Source organism: Notolepis coatsorum (assembly GCF_963971535.1).
Source record: "Notolepis coatsorum genome assembly, chromosome: 9".
NCBI classification, from domain to species: Eukaryota; Metazoa; Chordata; class Actinopteri; order Aulopiformes; family Paralepididae; genus Notolepis; species Notolepis coatsorum.
This window is the reverse complement of record NC_140173.1, coordinates 36,777,903-36,799,128: the sequence shown is the minus strand read 5'-3', so window position 1 is coordinate 36,799,128 and position 21,226 is coordinate 36,777,903.

Genomic DNA, 21,226 nt, shown 5'->3' with positions numbered 1-21,226 from the left:
CGTTGCCGGTGGCCGGAGTCTCATTCAGGCCTAATTGTATTTAATCCAATTGTAATGTTATTAGTGGGGTATCTGTAGTCAGGGATTATCCACTGAAGCCATAATGACTCTGACCAAAACCACGGGCTCAGGCATGCACAATAGGCATTGTAGAGCGCAGAGTTGGCCTGCTGAAAGCAGCAATTCAGTCAAGAGGATCAGACAGCAGTTTTACCCTTTACCCCAAGTCTACCCTTGCAAGGTCTTAATCTAACTTGAAAAAACCTCAACGAAAAAAGGCATTTTATTTGCAGTATATGTAATATGGTATATGGAAAACGCAAGCGAAAGATTGTGGTTACGAGTTTGTATTCTCCATTGGGTTGCACATACAGTGTGCTTCAGCGACTCATTCATTTCAGTCATTACAGTGCTTAATGTCGGGTCAGCTTGTCATTTATTTCTTTATACATTGTGTGTATTGACCCATACTGTATTGTACCCATTCTGCAATCGGTTAATAAAATTGTCATTCAATCAATCACCTGCGCGGTGATTGATTGAATGAAAATGTTATTAACAGATTGCAGAATGGGTACAATACAGTACGGCTCAATACACACAATTGTTAAGGGGATGCAGACCAGAGAAAGACTTTCGTCTTGTTTACATCAGGGTCCCCCATTTTCAATTCATAATGAATTGTAAGTAAGGGTGCAATTAGCACCGTGCAATCCATTCTTTGTGGATCTAGCTTATCTGACTTTAGTCTTCTTCAGGTTTACGTTCAGAGACCATGTCTGGCAGAACTGGTGGAGGATGTCTAGGTTCTGTTGTAGACCCTCTTTAGTGGCAGACAGCAGAACTACATCATCTGCATACATCAACAATGTTACTTTGGTATCGTGCAAAGTCAGACTGGGGGCAGTAGAAAGTTCTAATATCTCTTCTAATTCATTTATATTAAACAACGTTGGGCTTAAATTGCACCCTGGCGGACTCCGCGACCCTGGGGAAAATAAATGTGTTCTTTTATTGCCAATTCTAACAGCACATCTGTTTTTGTGTACATAGATTTGATGAAATCATATGTATTTCCTCCAATACCACTTTCTAGAATCTTGAAGAAGAGACCTTTGTCCCTAGTTCTTAGGGTTCTCTCTCTCTCTCTCTCTCTCTCTCTCTCTCTCTCTCTCTCTCTCTCTCTCTCTCTCTCTCTCTCTCTTCTCTCTCTCTCTCTCTCTCACTCGCTTTCTCTCTCTCTCTTCTGACTGGTCTCTCGTCTGACTGGTGTCTCTGACTGGTGTCTCTGACTGGTGTCTCCTCTGACTGGTGTCTCCTCTGACTGGTGTCTCTGACTGGTGTCTCCTCTGACTGGTGCCTCTGACTGGTGTCTCTGACTGGTGTCTCCTCTGACTGGTGTCTCTGACTGGTGTCTCTGACTGGTGTCTCTTCTGACTGGTCTCTCTTCTGACTGGTGTCTCTGACTGGTGTCTCCTCTGAGTGGTGTCTCCTCTGACTGGTCTCTCTTCTGACTGGTGTCTCTGACTGGTGTCTCCTCTGACTGTTGTCTCCTCTGACTGGTGTCTCCTCTGACTGGTGTCTCTTCTGACTGGTGTCTCTGACTGGTGTCTCCTCTGACTGGTGTCTCCTCTGACTGGTGTCTCTGACTGGTGTCTCTTCTGACTGGTGTCTCTTCTGACTGGTGTCTCTGACTGGTGTCTCTTCTGACTGGTGTCTCTGACTGGTGTCTCTTCTGACTGGTGTCTCTGACTGGTGTCTCTGACTGGGGTCTCTGACTGGTCTCTCTGACTGGTGTCTCTTCTGACTGGTGTCTCTTCTGACTGGTGTCTCTGACTGGTGTCTCCTCTGACTGGTGTCTCTGACTGGTGTCTCTTCTGACTGGTGCCTCTGACTGGTGTCTTTTCTGACTGGTGTCTCCTCTGACTGGTCTCTCTTCTGACTGGTTTCTCTGACTGGTGTCTCCTCTGACTGGTCTCTCTGACTGGTCTCTCTGACTGGTGTCTCTGACTGGTGTCTCTGACTGGTGTCTCCTCTGACTGGTGTCTCCTCTGACTGGTGTCTCCTCTGACTGGTGTCTCTGACTGGTGTCACTGACTGGTCTTTCTTCTGACTGGTGTCTCTGACTGGTGTCTCTGACTGGTGTCTCCTCTGACTGGTGTCTCTGACTGGTGTCTCTGACTGGTGTCTCCTCTGACTGGTGTCTCTGACTGGTGTCTCTGACTGGTGTCTCTGACTGGTGTCTTTTCTGACTGGTGTCTCTGACTGGTGTCTCTGACTGGTGTCTCCTCTGACTGGTGTCTCTGACTGGTGTCTCTGACTGGTGTCTCTTCTGACTGGTCTCTCTTCTGACTGGTGTCTCTGACTGGTGTCTCCTCTGACTGGAATACTTGTTGAATCAGTCTTCTTAACAGTTCTGTAACTGTTTTGTAACTTTTGTTAACTTAACTATGGTGATGTGATTTATAGGCATGTTGCGGCATCAACTCTTACAGCACTGGAGTCTGTATATCACTCGGCTCTTAGATGTATTACTGCTGACAGATATGATACTCACCACTGTGTCCCCTATGACAGGGTGGGTTGGCCTTCTCTTGCAGAAATGTGCAACAAAAACCAGTATTTGTTTATTTCGAAAGAAACCTCTTTATTCAACTTGGTCTAATGACTGGATGGTTCTCAGGGTTCCTCCAGTATGTTCTGATCTAATGACTGGGTGGTTCTTAAGGTTCCTCCAGTATGTTCTGATCTAATGACTGGATGGTTCTTAGGGTCCAGTATGTTCTGATCTAATGACTGGATGGTTCTTAGGGTCCAGTATGTTCTGATCTAATGACTGGATGGTTCTTAGGGTCCAGTATGTTCTGATCTAATGACTGGATGGTTCTTAGGGTCCAGTATGTTCTGATCTAATGACTGGATGGTTCTTAGGGTCCAGTATGTTCTGATCTAATGACTGGATGGTTCTTAGGGTTCTGTAACGTTTTGGGTTTCTATCCTCTCTCAGGAGTGGAAACCCTACTGCCATTCTGGAGTACTTCACCCTGTTCTCTGCAATTAGCTCTGATTGATTGTCACCTATGATTTGTTGTCACTAATTACTTGCTTGGTATTTTGCCTTTATAGTAATCCTTTGTTCTCCTGTCGGTTGTCGGATCTTCAACAGAAGTACTGCGAGCAGTCGGCCTCGGACAGAAGTGGAACATCTGGTCCGGTTTTGTCATTATGTTGTGTTAAGCTATTTCTCCGTCTTGTGTACGGTTTTCGCTATGATAATTATCTCTCAGTTGTAGCCTGGCTACATTATGCTTTCTCGTTCAATTATCTTGCTCTAGTGTTTCTGATAATAAAAGAACACATATTTTGAGAAGAGCAACACCATCTCCGCCTCCTTCTTCCTTTTTACTATTGGACTCAACATTCCTACCTTGAATCATAACAGGGTTCCTCCCTGAGCCATTGTCTTGTATCTCATCCTGTAGCACTTGTAGTAGTTCTTAGTTTTAATTTTTTTATTTACTACTTTAATAATTTTCCCTCTCCCTGTCTCTCTGTCTCTCGGAGTCATTGCCTCGAGTGTTAGTGTGTCATTATACAGACTGCAGTGACTGTTCTACCCCATATTGGTTATGTGCACCATTGAGGTCATGGATCAGCTTCATACCGTCTTCTGTCCGACCTACAACGTCTAAACCATGCCTGCTTTACTTCATTGCTGGGCTAAGTACTTATATTCTGTTCATATATTGCTTATTATTAGGGATGTCCGATATTGGCATAGAAATGTGATATCGGAAAATATCGGTATCGGTTTTCAATTCTTTTTTGTTTTTTTTTTACATTTATTTAACCTTTATTTACCCAGGCAAGCAAGTAAGAACAAATTATTATTTTATTTATTGTCAAAGTATGCATAATATTGTGTTAATTCCACGACAAGAGATATGTAATGTTAATTACCTGAAATTATTCCGTTTTTTGGGGGCGAAACCCTGCATATATCGGTATCGGTTGATATCGGTATCGGAAATTAAGAGTTGGACAATATCGGTATATCGGATATTGGTAAAAAAGCCAATATCGAACATCCCTACTTATTATCATTATGTTTATTATCATACAGTCATTATGTTTATTATCATACAGTCATGGTGTTTATTATCATATATTATCATACAGTCATGATGTTTATTATCATACAGTCATTATGTTTATTATCATACAGTTATGATGTTTATTATCATACAGTTATTATGTTTATTATCATACAGTTATGATGTTTATTATCATACAGTCATGATGTTTATTATCATACAGTTATTATGTTTATTATCATACAGTCATGATGTTTATTATCATACAGTCATGATGCTTATTATCATACATTATCTATGTTGTGTGTTTTTGTGTGCATATGTGTGCGGGTCTGTGTGTGTGTACGTGTGTGTGTGTGTGTACGTGTGTGTGTGTACATGTGTGTGTTTCGGGTCTATGTATGTATGTGTGTGTGTTTGTGTGTGCGTGTGTGTATGTGTGTGTGTGTGTGTGTGTAAGTGTATGGTGTGTGTGTGTATGTGTATGGTGTGTATGTGTGTGTGTGTGTTTGTGTGAGTGTGGGTGTGTGGATCTACAAGTGTGTCTGTGTGGATATACAAGTGTGTGTGTGTGTGTGTGGATATTAGGGCTGTCCCCGACTAAGGATTTGGATAGTCGACTATGATTGGCCGAAATGAGCCGATAGTCGACTAATAGTTTAGAATTTTTTTTTCTTTTTTTTTTATAATTTTTTTTGAAATGATTATTATTATTTTTTAATCATTCCATTTGGGCTGTGGGGTGCTTAATGTCTGAAGGAGTCGACTGAAGGCTTCTTGTCCTCTGCAAAAGCATGCAATTGGTCCACTGATGGATACATCTTGATATTTGTCTAGTCTAGTGTGTTCATTAGATGGGTGAAATCCTCTTTCAGTGCCTCTGTGCCTGTTTTCTTAGGCAGTTAGCCTCTGGTATGCGTGCCATTGGCGTTAGCCACGCTTCTAGGCAGTAGCGGCGCCAGAGAATTGGCCTCGCAGGAGCTTTGGAGGGGCTGGATTGTTTATAGCAGGGGCTAATGAATTTTAATGCAACAAACAAAATAACGGCTAATATAGGCTAGGGGTCGGCTATTAGGTTTGGCCACGGGCCATATTTTCCACAAGCCGTTTCTTGGCGGGCCAGGATCAAAAACAATGACTAATTTAATATACTGATATTGAAGAAAAAAAAAACGTTTTTCTCTGGTCTGCATCCCCTTAACAATTGTGTGTATTGCGCCGTACTGTATTGTACCCGTTCTGCAATCTGTTTTTCATTCATTCATTCATTCATGAACAGCAGATCAGCTGTTGCAGTCAGATCACCGCGGCGGGTGACGAACAGATCAGAATGCATGCAAACATGACTCACCATACCTTGTTTGTTGTTAAGTCCTCCAAAATCCCTGCTAATGTTTGAAACATGTCACATATCCACTCGCCGCCCTCCAATTCCAGATTGGCGTTGAATGCAGCAGCTACTTTATCTGCCAACTTGCCTCGTTGTTGTTGTTGTTGTTGTTGTTGTTGTTGTTGTTGTTGTCGCCACATATTATGCAGAGAGGACGTCGGCTCGGCACGCAAGAATCACCGACCTGTTGCGATAAACCCGTATTTTATGTATGGCTCCTGTTTATTAAAAGAAGCGTTATATTTCCCCGTTCTATCCAAAGATGTTTGTTTTGTTTTTTTAACTCGCACGCATCTCGAACGCGGAAGTGAAAGTGCGTTAGGGAAATAATATACATGCGGCCCGGTGGGACTATTCCATTGGTTCTCCCAGTCCACGTGACTATTTCTAGCATTTCAACTGGCTATAGTGACAGACATGCTTTTGATGACGTCCGGTAGATAGATACAGCTTCACAATAAAAGAGGTGGAGATACTCATCACGCAAACCCACGATAATGTTGCCGTCTCTCTCTGCCAAATCTCTCAGTTCTTCGCTTGATATAATTAATACAAATGTCCAATATAACGGAATTCGTAATGTATTTTATATATAAATAAAATAAAAAACATAACTGGGAGGGGGGGCTTAGAGGGGGCTAAGCCTTTTTCAGAGGGGGCTTAAGACCCTGCTAGCCCCTCCCCCCCGCCGCCCCTGCTTCTAGGCCTCTTTTATTTTGGAAATATATAGGAGGAGAGGAGGAGAGGAGGAAGAGGAGGAGAGGAGGAGAGGAGGAGGAGGAGAGGAGGAGAAGAGGAGGAGATGAGGATGAGGAGAGGAGGAGGTGAGGAGGAGAGGAGGAGAGGAGGAGGAGGAGGAAGAGGAGGAGAGGAGGAGGAAAGGAGGAGAGGAGGATGAGGAGAAGAGGAGGTGAGGAGGAGAGGAGGAGGAGAGGAGGAGAAGAGGAGAAGAGGAGGAGGAAGAGGAGGAGAGGAGGAGAGGAGGAGGACGAGAGGAGGAGAAGAGGAGGAGAGGAGGAGGTGATGAGGGGAGTAGGAGAGGAGGAGGAGGAAGAGGAGGAGAGGAGGAGGAGGAGAAGAGGAGAGGAGAAAGAGGAGGAGAGGAGGAGAGGAGGAGGAGGAGGAGAAGAGGAGGAGAGGAGGAGGATGAGGTCCAGACACCTCTAATGCTACTTCTGTTCACCAGCCTAATTCTATTATGGTAATGTTAATGAAACCCTGCTTTCTCTCAATTCAATTCAATTCAATTCAAATGGCTTTATTGGCATGACGTACTTCTACATGTTGCCAAAGCAATATTAAACATAAACATGGATTACAAACAGACATACAAAATATCATCGTAAAATAAAACATCAAGTATTACAGCGTAAACATGTCAGGTGACTGTCACTCACTGTCCCTCAGTTTGTGGCAGGCAGCAACATATGCTGCTGCTAGCTCACAGCTTGTTGAGTCCTCCCCTAGTAGGACTGGTAGTTTTTCTGTATCTGGTAGTGCGAGAAAGCCTTTTTTTATTAATTCAACATTTTAAAAATGTGTCCTTATATTTGGGGTCAGCTGTGCGCATCTCTGTGCGCATTTCTTCACATGCAGAAAAGTGTGTGGACAAGTCCGGGTGGTCAGATAAAAGGCAATGTTTGAAAAGGGCAAGTTTCATCTTAAAGGCATTCATGTGTGCATAAAGATCCGATACCGTTTGATTTCTTCCCTGAAAATTGAGGCGATTAAGGTGCGAAGTGATATCCGTGAGGAAGGCCATGTCACAGAGAAACGCTGTATCTCTGAGTTTAGTGCAGTATGCGCTTGTGTCGCTCGTCAGTTGCTCATCCAAGAATGTGGGGATTTCTTTACGCAGCGCAAAAAAACTCTCCAAGCACTTCCCACGGCTCAGCCATCGGATTTCTGTGTGTAGCTGCAAGTCGGCGCCATAATCAGTGTCCATCTCTTCCAAAAAGGAGACAAACTTTCTATGGTTTAGTGACCTGGCCTCCACGAATTAGATTGGTAACATTGGTAACCAAATCCATAACATGGCTGTAGTCAAGCTTCTTGGCACAGAGAGCCTCCTATATCAGAAAAAAATATCGATTTAACGACTCTCGCATATAATTTGACTACACTCGACTCGCATTGGTCATTATTAGTGACCCACAATAGATGGAAATTATGTTAGTGAACTTACCTGATGTATAATGCAGTGCAGCATTGGACACTCAACGCAACTCTGCCTTAGAAGTCCGGCGAATCCTGTGCGTTTTCCTTTCATTGCCGGTGCTCCATCGGTAACAACAGCCGACAGTTTATCAAAACACCCATATTGCTGCATGGCACTTTCAACAGCGTTGAATATGTCCACACTAGGGCTGACCCTATTAGTCAAATAGTCGACTAATCGATCGAAAGTAGCCATAGTCGACTGCCAACTCTTCTTAGTCGAAAAAAAATAAAAAATAAAAAAAAGTATATATATATATTTTTTTAATATTGGCCTGGGGCCGCATGGAACGTTGGTGAGGGCCGCATGCGGCCCGCGGGCCGCCAGTTGCCCCTTCCTGCTCTAGCAGGTCCAGGCTCTGCTGTAGGCCGTCTGCTGTGGGGGACACCACAACCAGGTCATCTGCAAAGAGCAGGCATTTCACTTCCCGATTGTGGAGACTTACACCGGGGGCAGAGGACTTTTCTAGTATATTAGCCAATTCATTAATATAGATATTGAAGAGTGCCGGGCTGAGGTTGCAGCCCTGACGAACGCCTCGCCCTTGGGTAAAGAATTCTGTTCTTTTTTTGCCAATTTTTACGCTGCACATATTACCAGAGTACATTGATTTAATAATATCATATGTTTTACCCCCTACACCACTCTCTATAACTTTATAGAACAGTCCTGTATGCCAAATAGAATCAAAAGCCTTTTGGAAGTCAATAAAACAGGCATATATTTTGGTTTTATTTTGGTTTATATGTTTATCAATTAGGGTATGTAGGGTGTAAATATGATCGGTTGTGCGGTGTTTTGGTATAAATCCAATTTGGCTTTTACTCAAGACATGCTTGGTAAGGAAGTTTAAAAGTCTGGTATTCATAATACTACAGAAAACCTTCCCCAGATTACTGTTCACACAGATGCCTCTGTAGTTATTAGGGTCAAATTTGTCTCCACTTTTATAGATTGGGGTTATGAGTCCGTGATTCCAGATGTCAGGAAAATATCCTACACTCAGGACCAAATTGAATAGTTTTAATATAGCCAATTGGAATTTCTTGTTCATATTTTTCATCATCATCTCTCTCTCTCTCTCTCTCTCTCTCTCTCTCTCTCTCTCTCTCTCTCTCTCTCTCTCTCTCTCTCTCTTGAGACAGAGACAGAGGTTAAAAAGGTTCTTCCATGTCTGCAGAAAAGCAGCCATGGGAGCAAATAGACATCCTAACTACATTGAACATTGAAGTCAAGCTATGGCGTCGGGTGTGGCTGGAGCGACAGCAGCTCTCCTGACTTTTATCTTGTTCTTAAACATTGCAGGGTTTCTTGGCTATACCCCCCATGATTTTAATAGCAGATTCTTAAAGGAATGTAAATCACAAATTGATGATACTCCTTCGAACGGAATGAATGCCAAACATTTGGCTTCGGTAAAGCGGCGGTTGTTGACTACGTTTGTTTGTCACCTGGGGCAACACCGCGTCAAATCCAAATCAAACAAGCGAAACGTAAACGCTAGGAGGCTTATTATAGCAATTTGCCTGCTATTGTCCGGGGATATTCATCAGTGTCCTGGCCCAACTACAACAGCAAACGATGCAAGCTTCGCCGGCGCCCGCGATTCTACCTCCTCTCAGGTAAGCACCTTTTTCAGAGGCTACTCCTGCCCCAAAACCGGTCAGCAAACTTACCTTGTTCAACCTGTACTCCCGAGCGTCATGGAGGAACCAATAGCCCTCCAGCTCCGACGTCCAGACACCGGCCCGGGGTTTAAGTTTAAGTTTAAGTTTATTTGGATCCCCATTAGCCACAGCAGTGCTGGGGCTATTCTTCCTGGGGTCCATAACACGTTAAATACAGTTACAGACTTATACACTCACAACATTCACATGTCATACAGACAATTAAAACAACAATAAAAACCCGAATCAAATTCATAATACAATACAACAATATATACGCCTTATGAATTCATAATACAATACAATAATACCTACTCATAATTAATTCATAATATATACTATTTAGCTTTTACATACATTATCTATGTTCATATCAGCCAATTATACAATCTTTTAATAATATATCCCTATCAGACACATGCCTTTTCATCTATTTATACCTATCTCTTTATCAGACACATACATTTTCATTTACGTACACACTATCTATTAGGGAATGTCAATTTCTTTGGTTGAAAATGTTGTTTTACCACGATTTTGAAACAACATTTACTATTCTTCTGCTTAACATGTCTGGGAAGAGAGTTCCATTCCTGCATACCACGGAACATGACAGTTTGCGGGGTGGTCCAAGGAGGTCGATCCAGTGCCCATTCCTACCAAGCTCCACGGAGGACCCAGTGACCATCCAGCAGGGTCGTTTCGCCAACCGAAGATAGTTCCAGGAGGTTGATCCAGGCGAGTGCCCACCGCGGGGGAGGGGAGGACGGTCGTCGTCGGTGCCCAAGCATGAGATGCCACCGGTGGATTTACTACCAACGGAGCCGTCATCTTCCCGGAGTCCAGCGACAATAAATACCTCGCCAACAAGTAACGACTCGTATACGTGCGATAATCTACATAGCAACCCACACAATGACGATATGAACACACCGCGCAAACACATGCTGCATAACAACAACAACAACAACAACAACAACAACAACAACAACAACAACAACAACAACAACAACAACAACAACAACAACAACAAGCGTGGGATAGTAAACAGCGCCATCCAAATAAACTGGAAGTGGAAAGTCTTCCCAACTGTAAATAACTCAAGACTTATTTGGGACTCAAATGCTAAACCAAAGGGTTAGGCGGACACTTGAACATACGAAGTTTAAAACCCAAAAGTGAAGAGATAAGTCATATGTTACTAGAGTCTAATCTCGATTTCATAGGTTTATCAGAAACTTGGCTCACTGAGAATTCTCCATATGCTGCTGTAACACTTCCGGGTTATAATATCTACAGAAGGGATCGAATGGATACGAAAGGGGGCGGTGTTCTGATCTACACCAGAGACACCATCCGTTGTAAGGAGATTCAATGGCAAGACCCTAACGATCTAGAATGTATAGGTCTGAATATGATCCTGTCGCCTCAGATGGCCTTTACACTTATAGACATTTATTGACCACCTTCCTCCAACATTAGCTTTCATGATCAATTTAAGAATGTACTAAGTCAATGTGATTTTAAGAGAGAGGTCATTATAATGGGTGACTTAAATTTGAACTGGGAAGACAAGGCAACAAGGAAGAAGCTCAAGCAAATTACTGACAGTTTTAACTTAACTCAAATGGTTAAAGGCCCAACGCGAATAACAAACAGCACCAGTACTCAGATTGACTTAATATTCACCAATAGACCCGAAAGAATTACAAAAACACACAATATGATAACAGGGCTGTCAGACCATAATATGGTGCTGATATCAAGAAAACTAACAGGCAAGCGGTTCAATACAAATGCTGGGGAAAGTGAATCCTTTGGCATTCCAAAACACAAGCAAGAGAAGTTTAGATTAGCCATACAAAACTTAAACTGGAACGATCTACTGCTTGAAAATGACCTAGAAACAATTAGCCAAGTTTTTACGGAAAAATTACAATCTACAATCAATACATTTTCAATTAGGATAAAATGCAAAAATAAGAAACAGACTCTCCCCTGGGCGAACGATTTGGTCAAGAAACTAATGAAGGAACGGGACAATGCTTTGAAAATTGCCACAAAATCAAAGCTGTCTCACGATAGACAAAAATGTGTAATGTTGAGAAACAAAACAACAGGGGAACTGAGAAAAGCAAAAGCAGATTTCTTCATCTCAATTATTGAAAATGCCCACGGTAACTCAAAGGTTATATGGAGTCAGATCAAGACAAATTAACTGGTCAAAACAAAGCTGCAATTAAGCCAATTGAACTGAAGGTCAATGACAAAACTTTACAGTATTCGTCAGACGTAGCACCGGCCCTCAATCAGTATTTTGTAGAGTCTGTGGCCGCAATAGCCCAAAGCTTCGCAGTTCAGGACAGTATTCCTAATCTGCCATCTACTGTCAATATTAATGAACCAGCAGTCATACCAAAATCAGTCACTGAGACAGAGGTTGCAAATATAAATATTGCTTTCTGTGTGTGGCCAATGTGATGTACTGATGTATGCTGATGATACAGTGATCTTTACACACGGTAAAACCACAGAAGAGGTTCAATATTAATGAACCAGCAGTCATACCAAAATCAGTCACTGAGACAGAGGTTGCAAATATAATTACATCCCTCGAATCCTCAAGAGCTAAGGATATATATGGCATGGACGCACTCATGCTGAAAGAGATAAACCCCTCTATAGTGAAGTCACTGACCCATATAATCAATATGGGTTTCAATCAAGGGAGTTTTCCTAACCCATGGAAGCCTGCAGTTGTGGTCCCTTTATTTAAAAGTGGTGACCCTCTCATGACATCCAATTACAGACCCATCAGTATTCTACCCATAGTGTCCAAGGTGTTTGAAAAACTGATTGCCAAACAGGTCACTGATCATCTCAATAACAGCTCCTTCCCACTGCACCCAATGCAATTTGGATTCAGGGCTAACCATTCAACAGAAACAGCAACATGCTTCTTTTTAGAGGGAGTCAAGGCTTCAATGGACAGCGGTGGGGTTGTGGGGGCTGTGTTCCTTGATCTAAGTAAGCTTTCGACACTGTTAACCATACTATTCTACTCCAAAAGCTGGTCAATTTCAACTTCTCCATAGAGTTCCTCAACCTCTTCAAATCATACCTTTCATTCCGTTCCCAACTTGTCAAAATAGAAAATCGTAAATCTACTGCCATCTGTCTGTCAACTGGTGTCCCGCAGGGCTCTGTCTTGGGTCCAATCCTGTTCAGCATGTACATTAACGATTTGCTTTCTGTGTGTGGCCAATGTGATGTACTGATGTATGCTGATGATACAGTGATCTTTACACACGGTAAAACCACAGAAGAGGTTGCAACAAAATTGTCTAATGTCATGGTGAATGTCACATCCTGGCTTAAGAACAGCTGTTTACAATTTAATGTCTCTAAGACTGTCTGTATGTTCTTCTCCAAGGGCCACAGAGAAGTTGCAGAGCAGGATATCTTCATCTCCGGTCAGAAATTACAGGTAGTATCAGAATATAAGTACTTAGGATTACACATAGACCCAAACCTTAGCTTAAAAAATCACATAAAAAAAGTCTGCAATACGGTAAAGTTCAGCCTATCAAACTTCAGGTACATAAGAAACTTCCTTTCAACCGAGGCAGCAAAGCTATATTTTCATTCAATGGTTCTTTCCCACATCACATACTGTTTGATAACCTGGTCCAATTCACATTCCACCATTCTGAAACCACTTCAATCACTATACAAACAAGCAATACAAATTCTAGACAAGAAACCATTCAGGTACCATCATTGTCACATTCTAAAAAAATATAATCTACTCAGTTGGGAAAACCTGACTCTATATCAAAACGTCTGTCTAGTTTTTTAAATAAAGTGTGGATTGGCTCCTCCTCCTTTGTCCGGTTTCATCAACCTCAAGTCTGCCTCAACCAGGAACACTAGAGGTGCGGCAAGGGGGGACTGTACAATCCCTTTAAAAAAAAGTGTATTTGGCCAGGCCGTCTTTTCATAATAGAGCAGGGGTGGGCAACTTTGTATATGGTGAGGGCCACAAAATTTCCACAATCAATCTGGGGGGCCGCATTGTTTATCGGCAGTCCCGCCAGTAGTACCCCATCACTCAAATAGCCCATAATAGTCACAGATGTGATAAATAAGGTATATAAACAATTATAATTTGTTGTAACTTTGTTTTTATTCCATTTCAAATGCATTTAGTAATGCAATTTCAACTTTATGAATTTATAAACAGCTGAATTTAAAAGTATTGCTGTGTAACCCCAAATATATACAAAAATGATCAATTATAATGAAGCCTTCTAATAAAATAAATGTATGAACTTAAAGCCCACTGCTCAACAAACACAAAGCAGCATTCCTGCTGCATTTCACTACAACAGTAAATCAAAAGTGCAATAATAAATGATTTTGTTAAATGTATAAACTTTTATCCTGCTACTAAACAAAACATTATAACACTGAAATGCATGTTATGGATATGAAGCACTCAGGAATGTTTTGTTTAGTAGCAGGATAAAAGTTTATACATTTAACAAAATAATTTATTATTGCACTTTTGATTTACTGTTGTAGTGAAATGCAGCAGGAATGCTGCTTTGTGTTTGTGTTATAGTGTTATCTGAACACTACAAAAGTAAACAAGTAAAGTGCAAGTAAAGTAAAGTGCAATACTACATGCCTCCCATTGACCCTTTATCAAACTGGCATGACATTCACCCTCGCCCCACAGTGGGTCAATAATGGTTATAATAATAATAATAATAATAATAATAATAATAATAATAATAATAATAATAATAATAATAATAATAATAATAATAATAATAATAATAATAATAATAATAATAATAATAATAATAATAATGCTAATAATAATAATAATAATAATAATGGTCCCCTCTCTACACCTCTTCATCATCTCCTTCCCCCCCTCTACACCTCTTCATCATCTCCCCCCCCCTGTCTTTAATGAGACACTTGTTGTCTCTCTTGTTGGCGCACAATAGCAGGAATGTCAACTTCAATGTTTGTGCATGCGATCTGCATCAGATGAAATAATGTTTCATCTGACAGCCTGTTTCTCTCCTTTGACTTGATGTGCTTCATGTTTGAGAAATTGCTCTCACATATGTATGTGCTCCCAAACATACTGGCCATAGAGAGGGCAAAGTCCCTGAGGAGTGGGAAGCGGGGCTCAGGTAGCAGTTTCCAAAACGAAATTCCCCTCTCATTTCTCTTTGCTTGAAAAAAAGGATCTGACTGTAGCTCGCACAGTTCAAGCTGCAGTTTAAGGTGCGAAGTGATATCCGTGAGGAAGGCCATGTCACAGAGAAACGCTGTATCTCTGAGTTTAGTGCAGTATGCGCTTGTGTCGCTCGTCAGTTGCTCATCCAAGAATGTGGGGATTTCTTTACGCAGCGCAAAAAACCTCTCCAAGCACTTCCCACGGCTCAGCCATAGGATTTCTGTGTGTAGCTGCAAGTCGCCATACTCAGTGTCCATCTCTTCCAAAAAGGAGACAAACTTTCTATGGCAGGGGTGGCCAACCCGCGGCTCGCGAGCCGCATGCGGCTCTTTGCCCGTCAATGTGCGGCTCTTCCATCCATAATTTTTTTTTTTTTTTTTTTTTTACTTTTTTTTTTTTTTACCTTTTTTTTTTTTTATGTCACTCATTCCATAAGGACGTAGAATAAACATTTACAAATTTTTTTTAAATGGTCCATTTGCATGTTCTTGGTATCTGAATCTAGGGACATATATGGATCAGTGTCAGAAATAGTGTGTCTGTTACTAGGCTTGAGTAAATTGTAATGAACCAAAGGAGAATATCAATTCTATTTAAAAAAAAAATTATCTTTGACTGTAAATAACACCATGCTAAAATTGACCAGACCTGAAAAATCTAAGCAAATGAATAAAGGGAAGATGATTAAACAGAAGGTTTTGTAGATACAGTACTGAATTCTGCCATCTTTTTTATAATGTAAATTTCTCCACCATTTTTCATCATATTGCAACACCGTTTTTTGCAAGACGTTCACAGAAAGGTAGAGAAACTAACTGCGTTCTGTTTTATGGCAATAACGTTCAGGTTTGTGGGAGATAATCCCAAAAAATAAGAGAAATTAAAAAGTAAATCCAGAAGTCAGATGATTGACAGGGGCTGGTGTGAGCTGGGTAGGGTAGTTTTTCGAAATTTGAAAGCCCCGAGTCTCTTCCTTCAAAAGACTACACTCACTTTTGGCTGTGCCACTTCCTCCTGTCAATATGCGCCGGTTTCCGACTCAATGCCCTGAGATTTCTATAATCTTATATTTCACTAATAACAGTTCAAATAATTGGTAAACAAACATAATGCTGAAAATATACACTTTTACTGTATATCTCGGGCTTAAGAGGTTAACCCTGTGAGGCCCAAATTAAAAAGAAATTAGCAACTTCAGAGGCCAGAGGGTGGGACATATAAACACATTTACTATCAAATAGCATTGTGAGGCTGAACAACAGGACCAATTGACTATACATGTGCTTAAAGGGGAACTATCTTATAAATGGCTTTTTTCAGTGTTTACCATTGTTTCTTAGCTATGTGGACTTATATTAATAGGATATATGTCTCTAATTCTCATATTGGCGAATTCTTCCAATTCTCCTCTCACAATATTCACCCTCACTGAACTGAGTCATCTGAAAATGTGCATATCTGTGATGTCAGAGATTTCTCAGCTGCATAATAATGTGGCAGTTGATGTGGCAGTTGGCACCAGGCCACACAGTGGTTGGAGCCCAGCCTCAAAACGGCTTAAGATCTTAAGGTAGAAAAATGCGGTTTTTAGTACTTGATTAGAAATACAAAACAATGCATTTTTTTTGAAAAAAACCTAGGTGTTCCATAGACTCACAGGAATTGTGTAAAAGTGCCCAAATAGTGAAAGAAATAGTAAAATAGTTCCCCTTTAACATTTTTTAAATAAACATTATTTTTTTAAATGGCTAAAAGTGATTTTGTAATTTTGAAACCGTGGGTCTCACAGGGTACTTTTAACCCTGTGAGGCCCAAATAAAAAAGACATTAGCAACTTCAGAGGCCAGAGGGTGAGACCTATAAACACATGAAGGGTGCCGTGACTGAAAAAAAAGGTTGAGAAACGCTGGTATATGGTGTGGCTCTTTGTGGTACCACAGTCATTTTTTTGTGGCTCTTAGTCTCTGACTGGTTGGCCACCCCTGTTCTATGGTTTAGTGACCTGTTGCCTCCACGAATTAGATTGGTAACCTTGGTAACCAAATCCATAACATGGCTGTAGTCAAGCTTCTTGGCACAGAGAGACCTATATCAGATACAAAAACAAAACAAAACGATTTAACGACTCTCGCATATAATTTGACTACACTCGACTCGCATTGGTCATTATTAGTGACCCACAATAGATGGAAATTATGTTAGCGAACTTACCTGATGTATAATGCAGTGCAGCATTGGACACTCAACGCCACTCTGCCTTAGAAGCCCGGCGAATCCTGTGCGTTTTCCTTTCATTGCCGGTGCTCCATCGGTAACAACAGCCGACAGTTTATCAAAACCCCGATATTGCTGCGGCACTTTCAACAGCGTTGAATATGTCCACACTAGGGCTGACCCCTATTAGTCAAATAGTCGACTAATCGATCGAAAGGAGCCATAGTCGACTGCCAACTCTTCTTAGTCGAATACACAAAAAAAAAATATATATATATATATATATATATATATATATATATATATATATATATATATATAATTATATATATATATATATATATATATATATATTTTTTATATTGGCCTGGGGCCGCATGGAACGTCGGTGAGGGCCGCATGCGGCCCGCGGGCCGCCAGTTGCCCCTCCCTGATATAGAGCATCCCACCAATGGAACTCAATTCCTCAAACAATTAGAGTATCCACATCATACCATTCATTCAAGTGCAGGGTTAGGGAATGGCTAATTGAAAACCAGCACTGTCAACACTGAGGTGTCTGTGTGTGTATGTGTGTGTGTGGATATGGTGCATCTGTCTATGTCTGGGTCTCTTAATATGTCATGATGTGCTCTGTCCTTGTGTCCATGACTGTATTGTGACTTGTATCCCTATCGTATGTCTATGTGCTTTTGTTGTGTTTTTATTCTAATGTTATTTATCTTAATTTTATTCTGTTTTTATTGCTAACCCTTTTTTCACACAGGATTTTAGCCTGTACCTTCTGGCAGGGGGACTGCCAATAAAAATTAGCCTTTTGGCTAAAATTGGGTGAATTTACATTTGTAAAATGTTTTATTAATGTACACTGTCCCCCTTGAACAAATAAAGTAAACCTAACCTAACCTAACTAAACTAGACAGATTAATCTAAGGGTCAGTCCCCAACCAGGTGAGATCAGGGTAGGTTGAAGGAGAGAGAGAAAAGATGGGTCTTAAGCAGGGATTTAAAAGTGTTGACAGAGCAGGTGCCCCTGACAACGGCAGGTAATTTGTTCCACAGGTAGGGAGCGTGGTAGACAAAGGCTCTGTGGCCAGCGGATTTATTTTTAACCCTATAGGAATCGATAGAAGCCCCGCATTTTGTGAGCACAGAGCACGAGCGGGCGAGTATCGAGAGATGAGATCAAATAGATAGAGCGGTGCAAGCCCATTTAAAATTTTGTAGGTGAGGAGTAGCACTTTAAAGTCAGATCTGGCTTGAATAGGAAGTCAGTGTAAGGCGGACAAAACTGGTGTGATGTGATCAAATTTTCTAGTTTTAGTTAGTATCCGTGCAGCCGCATTTTGCACGAGTTGAAGATTTTTGATGCTTGAATTAGGTAGGCCTGAAAAAAGTCCATTACAGTAGTCTAGACGTGATGAGACAAAAGCATGAATTAGGGTTTCAGCATCAGCCAGAGTTAAAAGGGGGCGAATTTATGCGATATTACGAAGATGGAAGAAGGCAATTTTGGTGAAATTTTTTATATGTCCATTAAATGAGAGGGAGGAATACAAAATAACTCCCAGGTTTTTTACGTGTATGAAGCCAATTGAAGGGTTAACTAAAGAGCAAAAACCAGTAGGTCGGGCTAGCCGGGTAAGCCTGGAAGCTAGCGGACTAGGATAGTTAGTTGACAAGCTAACAAGGCAAGACCACAAAATGCCAAAATGCAGATACAAAAGAGTGGCCTACTGGAGGAGGGCAAGTAAGAGGCAGTAAATACTCAAATGCACTCGGTTGCCTCCTTGGAAAACTCCAGCAGGAAAACCCCAAGTTTTTGTCTGTCTCAGGCCATGTCCTCACGTATATGGATCTTTTGCCAAACACACATTTTATTCCACGATTGGGCCTCTCATCCACACGTAAAGGGTGTTTTCAGAGACATAAACGGAGACTTTCTTAAACGCATTTTAAAGTGAAGATTTTCCAAAATATCCGTTCAGTGGATCCGTGCAGCCATTGTAAACGCATAGTCTAGATAGACGATGATGCCACAGCTCACTACGCATGCTCAGACTGTTGTTCCATCCATGGCAATACAATAGGCGCCCGTAGCCTTGAAGCGCACAGAGGCAATAAGATGGACAGCGCCTGGTGCTGAAATGACATTCAAACTATCCTTACTTATATATGCGACGGTACGTGAACAGTACAATGCAATTCATGAATGTCTTGTTGTAATTAGTATATATAGTTTGTGATAAGGACTCGCCATATTTAGTTTCAGAATCCGTTGAATACATTGACATTGTATCTCTCCGTCGCCCAGTGCGCAGAAGTAAAGCATTAAATCGTGACATATCTAGATTGGTTGTTTCCTCTGGACTGCATCTAATCCACCGCTATATCTATCTATTTATTATCTACTGTATGTATGTCAATATAGCCAATGGAAATGCTAGGAGTGGTGAAGTGGGCTGGGTGAACCAATCATTTCTCTGTCGTCCTGACCGCTCGTACCACCATGGTATTAGGGATATTGCTTATCGCCACCTGCTGGCCCGCATGCTTGTTGGAGCAATTCATATGCGTTTATGTGTTTGTGTCTGGATGGGGATTTTTTTTAAAACACTGTGGTGTGGACGGGGATTTTATTTTAAACGGAGCCTGAGAATATCCGTTTGGCAAAAGATCAATGTACGTGAGGACATGGCCTTAGACCAGGGGTGTCCAACCTTTTTTGAACCAAGATCTACTTTTTTATTTACCACCTAGCCCGAGAGCTACCAGCCAAAATTGTATATTGTAAGCCGTCATTTGAGGCTTTATAAAAGCAGCATAATGAACACAAATCTGTCAGTGCCGAGTCTGACCTCATCTTAAATAACAAACAGCATTGCTTGTTGTAGTTAACAAGGAGAGGAAGAGTTGATTTAGCAAAAAAAAAAAAAAAAAAAAAATGTAATAATCAAATTTTATTAATCAAGATCTACTTGAAATCAGCCCGCGATCTACCTGTCGATCGCGATCGACTGGTTGGGCCCCACTGCCTTAGACTGTCACCTGCGCTTCACTGGCGCTTGGATAAACTACATTAAATCCCTAATGAATAATGTCCCACACCTGTTGATTGGACTAATTAGCAGGAGAAAAGCCACCAGATGCTAGAGTCACACCCTCCTATGACAGGGGTGAACTCAGCTGATTGATTCAGAGAGAAACCCAAACAACCAAATTAATACACAATTGCTACTCACTTTTTTCACACTGCTACATCACACGTGTAGTCTGATTCAGCTCCTCAGTGCAGACTGGGCTTCAGCAGGAGTTTTTTCATCAATAGGTGTTTGTTTCAGACGTCAACAGTAGATTAGATGAGGATATAAATGTTTCTTCTACTTGGAAGGGAAATAATGCAATGTCTTCTGAAAAGACTTGTCCATGCCACAACAGTGGCTATTGTGTCGTCTCCTGGGACCTGGTGGACTTAGCAGGGTGCCAATCGGAGGGTGTCATCTGCCTGCCAGCTGGGGGAAGTGCCAACTTCGATGGACCACGCTAATCCTCTCTCCCTCTCTCTCTCTCTCTCTCTCTCTCTCTCTCTCTCTCTCTCTCTCTCTCTCTCTCTCTCTCTCTCTCTCTCTCTCTCTCTCTCTCTCTCTCTCTCTCTCTCTCTCTCTCTCTCTCTCTCTCAACAATAACCCTTGAGTCAACCTTCAAAAAACCCACTACCTATCTCCCTAGTGACCGAAACTGCGATCTCAGTAAAAACATATCTTTTTCATCTATTGTTCCAATTTTCTTACATGAATATCATTAGTAACTTCAGTCCTCACCATACATATAGAATATTTATTCATTTTCAGATTTTAACCATTTCTTAAATTAGGGTTAGGATTAGGGGATTAGGGTTAGGGTTACCCTAGGGTTACCCTAACCCTAACTCTAACCCTAACCCTAACCTGTCCAGTTCTGCGACTATGGTGAAAGGTGTGACACTTGTTGTTCACACGCCTTAATAGTGATTGTTTTTTAAAACAAACATGGATTATGTAATGTGAGTCCAAGATGTGATACTGAGCTACTTTTTTGGCATATACATAAAATCTAGCCAACGCTATCCACAAACACACGTAAAAAAAGCTTTTTGACCAGAACTGCGACAAGGGTGACTCGAGGGTTAAACATGAATTAGAAAACAGATATCAATATCTCTCTATCTCTCTCTCCCCTCCTCCTCCATGCCACACTGCCACAGGGTGGACCGTCTACCCAGAAAGCCCTTCTCCCCTGAGCCTGGGAACCACTCCAACTGGCAGTCACTTAAACCTCTTGCTTTATGCATTATTGGATGCTATGAATTACACTTGAAGACACACGTAAGGAAAACACGACGACCGG